Source organism: Cherax quadricarinatus, chromosome 3 (assembly GCF_038502225.1).
Source record: "Cherax quadricarinatus isolate ZL_2023a chromosome 3, ASM3850222v1, whole genome shotgun sequence".
Taxonomy (NCBI): domain Eukaryota; kingdom Metazoa; phylum Arthropoda; class Malacostraca; order Decapoda; family Parastacidae; genus Cherax; species Cherax quadricarinatus.
This window is the reverse complement of record NC_091294.1, coordinates 4,634,787-4,639,786: the sequence shown is the minus strand read 5'-3', so window position 1 is coordinate 4,639,786 and position 5,000 is coordinate 4,634,787. Positions and strand designations below refer to the sequence as shown.

At 35.8% G+C, this 5,000-nt stretch overlaps 1 protein-coding gene across 10 annotated transcripts in view; it reads left to right on the top strand.

Moving 5' to 3' along the window:
- Positions 1-5,000, top strand: part of Atpalpha (sodium/potassium-transporting ATPase subunit alpha) — a 1,033,168-nt gene that overhangs the window by 954,464 nt on the left and 73,704 nt on the right. The gene's annotated exons all lie outside the window — the stretch shown is intronic.

Here is a 5,000-nt window from a genome sequence, read left to right as displayed (position 1 = left end):
ATGGTTACTATCTGCCTGTTTTTCAATAAATAAGTTAGTAGAGAGATCTACCTCAAATAAATTGAAGATTAAGGTTTTACAGGCACTAGTTATCTTGATTGTGGAGGTTGTGCTTGTGCACTAATGGTTGCATATGCACAAATAATTAGTATTATTCAGGAGAATTCTCTTTATATTCAGTTGTCTTAAATACAAAAGCGTGCTGATGAAGTGTGATAGCAATTTGCAATTTATTGCAACAAGTTGAGGCAATTATGCAATGTGGAAAACTATAGATAACAGCATAAAACTTAAAAACTTCTTGAAGTTAAAAAAATGCTTGTAAACCAAATGAAATTTCATTTATAAAGTTTGGCACAGCGCATTAGTGTCATTTGTTTTAATTTGATATTCACAAACTATTTCTAGTAACAGTAGTTGAGCATTTATACTGTTATATTGGATAGAAAAAAATTCATTTATTGAAGGTTTAAACAGGCTCGTAGGAACATATAAAAATAAAGGAATGTAGATACTTTCATGTGTGATAATATACCTTGTACTGTGTGTAGTATTCTAAGGGGCCATCACATGCAATTTTAGGTTCCAGAGTAACTAGGTAGTTGGGGGAAAAAGCAGTATTTATTTTAACCTTAAATGTAAATCATTCATAAATTGTCTTGGACTAGAAAAATGTTAAGAAATTATCAGGGACAGTATTTTTAATATCAATTACTGAGATTACCTTAGTAACATACATAAAAAAAATTTGTGTCTGTTATTTTAGTACAGAGTATATGGAAGTTTTGTGCTACTAGGAGTTATGTGGCTATAATACTGTATGAACTGATGTAGTATAAAAAAAAAATTGAAGAGGCTTTTGATTGTCTCTTATCAGAAAAAAATTTAGTTCCTAATTGTCAAGATAGAAAAAATTACCTGCTGATTTTGTTGATGATTTTAATTTTTTCAAGGACAATATTATAATCACGTGAAAACAAGATTTCCATAAAAAATGGTTGTGTTTTAGTAGATTTTGAATAACTTTACTTCCCTGTTTCTTGTTTTCAGTTATCAAATTACTAAACACATGATACTGTGAAATAATTACTTATGGCTTTAATATTTCTATTGATCTCCTTCAACAGGATAAGTCTTGGTGACAGCAGTACCAGTGCTCTCCACCTCCTAGCTAACATATGATTATTATTTCCTATCTGATATCTCGTGATTTGTACATTTTTGTAAAGTTCTGGCGTGAATATGAAGAATTTAAGCAGTCAGAAAACACCCGGCAAAACACACAAACACACTTAAAAACAGGAAACAGCTCCACTATATAAAAAATGGCAACAGTCAGGTAGCATTAAACAATAGGCCAGTGTCAGTGACATGTCTATATTAGTATGTAAGGTTATAGAGGAGATTATTATGAGAATAATGGAGCACTTGCAAAGGAACAGATTCATAAACTACAACCAGAACAATTTTAAGAGATGATAAATCTTGTCTCACAAATCTGCTAGTTCTATGGCAAGGTAATGAAAGTTAGTCAGGAGAAAGAGGGATGGCTGGACTGTGTATTATTGGACTGAGAAAGCATTTGATATGGTAATCACAAGAGACAAAAACTAGAGGAGGAGTCAGTAATAGCAAGGGATGTACCACAGTGAATCGAAGAATACTTAACAGAAAGTAAGCAGTGAGTTATTGTCAGGGAAGAGGTGTCGGAATGGATGAGTGTGACTTGTGGCATTCCACAAGTGTGTGTACTTGGACCAGTGCTGTTTCTTATGTAAGTGAATTAACAGATGATGGGAGACAAATGAGAATACAATCCAGAGCAGGTCAGGAAAGATAACATGGATATGGAGAAGTTGTAGGATTGATCTGACAGGTGTTATAATTTAATCAGTAATTGCAAAGTAATGAAAATTGGGAAAGGACAAAGATGACCAAAAACTGGGAGAAATGTAAGGTGAGCATAGAGCCAAGCATTGTTTGGAGCAATTCACCTGAGGCACAAAAAAAATAATAAAGGGCACAATAAATGTGAGACTGGCAAATTTAAAGTGAGCCTTGAGGAACCTCAACAAGGCAGCATTGATGACCTTATACACAGCAGTGCAGTATGCAGTGCCAGTGTTAAACCCACACATGATAAAGCATGTGAAGAAGCTGGAAAAACTGCAAGGGTTTGCAACAAGATGAGTCCCAGAGTTGAGGTGTCTGAGCTATGAGGAGAGACTAGAAGAGCTCAACCTGATGACATTAGAGAATAGAAGGACTAGGAGTGCCATGATTATGACATACAAAGTATCAAGAGGAACTAACTTGATAGACAGAGCAGATCGTGAATACATGAGGGTAAAGTGGAAGTAAAAAAAAAAAAAAAGTCACAGGGATATTAGGTAACACTTCTTTTGCCTTTGAGTTGTCAGGAAGTGGAATGACCTAGACAGCAAAGTGGAAGAAGCAGAATCCATACATTGTTTTAAGAATAGACATGATAGGGCTCAAGCACCCAGGAGAGAACAAAGGAAGTAGCAGTTGGTAGAGTGACTAGGCCAGGAGATGAGACTCAATCCCTGCAACTGCAAATAGGCGAATGTGGACATGCACACACACTTATATAGGAGCAATCACATATGGGTGAATAGTACACACACATTCACAGTCATGCACACATACAGGTGCTCCTTGACTTATGATGGTTTGGCTTACAATGGCTTGACTTACAACGGTTCGATTTCACGATGGTACAAAAGCAATTACTTTGGAGATGAAACATAAGATAACTACGCAGCTTGAAGACAGCAAATCCTTAACTTGTGTACATTTTTTTTTTTTACCTTTTCATTGCTGGTGTTTAGTTTTTTTTTTTTATTATTTTATTAACACATCTGCTGTTTCTCACCAAGGCAGGGTGGCCCAAAAGAGAAAAACTTTCACCATCATTCACTTCATCATTGTCTTGCCAGAGGCGTGATTACACTACAGTTCAAAAACTACAACATTAACACCCCTCCTTCAGAGTGCAGGCACCGTACTTCCCATCTCCAGGACTCAAGTCTGGCCTGCAGGTTTCCCTGACTCCCTTCATAAATGTTACCTTGCTTACACTCCAACAGCACGTTATGTTCTAAAAACCATTTGTCTCCATTCACTCCTATCTGACAAACTCACGCATGCTTGCTGGAAGTTCAAGCCTCTCGCACACAAAACCTTCTCTATCCCCTTCCTCCAACCTTTCCTAGGCCGAACTCTACCCCGCCTTCCCTCCTCTACATATTTATACACTCTCGAAGTCATTCTATTTGGTTCCAACCTCTCTCCATATCTGAACCACCTCAACAAACCCTCTTCAGTCCTCTGGATAATAATAATATTATCTAGTAATAATAATAGTAATAATTTGTTTATTTGCCTATTCAGTGACAGTAGTTATTTATTTATTTATTTAGCATATATTTATTTTTGACTTAGGATATTTTCGACTTGTGATGGGTTCGTTGGGACATAACCCCGTCGTAAACCGAGGAGCACCTCTACATTTATATATGTACATAAACATGTGTTAACCCTTTCAGGGTCGGCAGGCCCTCTCCTAAAATTGTTCTCAGGGTCGGAAATTTTTTGAAAAAAAAAAAAAAAATTATTTTTCTTATGAAATGACAGAGAATCTTTTCCTGATCATGACACCAAAAGTATGAAATTTTATGGAAAACTTCTGGAATTATACTCTCGTGAAGTTAGCGGTCTCAACGATGTTTACGCATCTGCGATTTCACCCACTTCGAGCCCTATTTTCGGCGAATTCCAATGTACAAATCGACAAAAATCATAACTATTTCGCTAGAACTCCATTTTTTCTATCGAATGAGTACAAGAAACCACCCATTTACCAATTTCAGCTATCCAATAAAGTGGTACCTGGATACCTGGATGTTACCTGCGGCCCGGTCCATGACCAGGCCTCCCGATGGATCAGGGCCTGATCAACTAGGCTGTTACTGCTGGCTGCACCCAGTCCAACGTACGAGCCACAGCCCGGCAATTTTGCCAATTTCACACAAATTTCAAAAGATGCCAGTTTCCAAATAGGGTCAAGAATAAACAAAACAGACATTCCTGGCACTAAAATATCATTTTTTCTGTTCATTAGTCATGTCCCCAGGCCTCTCTTACTTTCTTTTGCTTTCCACTTTGAATTTTTATTCTCACAAAAAAATAGAAGGTTTCAGGTACATCTTGCTACTTCTACTTACACTTAGGTCACACTACACATACATATACATGTACAAGCATATATATATACACACCCCTCTGGGTTTTCTTCTATTTTCTTACTAGTTCTTGTTCTTGTTTATTTCCTTGTTTATTTTCTCCATGGGGAAGTGGAACAGAATTCTTCCTCCGTAAGCCATGCGTGTTGTAAGAGGCGATTAAAATGCCGGGAGCAAGGGGCTAGTAACCCCTTCTCCCGTATAAATTACTAGATTTAAAAAGAGAAAGTTTCGTTTTTCTTTTTGGGCCACCCTGTCTTGGTGGGATACGGCCGGTTTGTTAAAAAAAAAAAATTATATATATACATATATATATAAATATATATATATATATATATATATATATATATATTATATATATATATATATATATTATACAGTGGACCCCCGCATAACGATTACCTCCGAATGTGACCAATTATGTAAGTGTATTTATGTAAGTGCGTTTGTACGTGTATGTTTGGGGGTCTGAAATGGACTAATCTACTTCACAATATTTCTTATGGGAACAAATTCGGTCAGTACTGGCACCTGAACATACTTCTGGAGTGAAAAAATATCGTTAACCGGGGGTCCACTGTATATATATATGTATATATACATATACATATATATATACATACATATATATATACATACATACATATATATATACATACATATATATATACATACATACATATATATATACATACATATATATATACATACATATATATATACATACATATATAT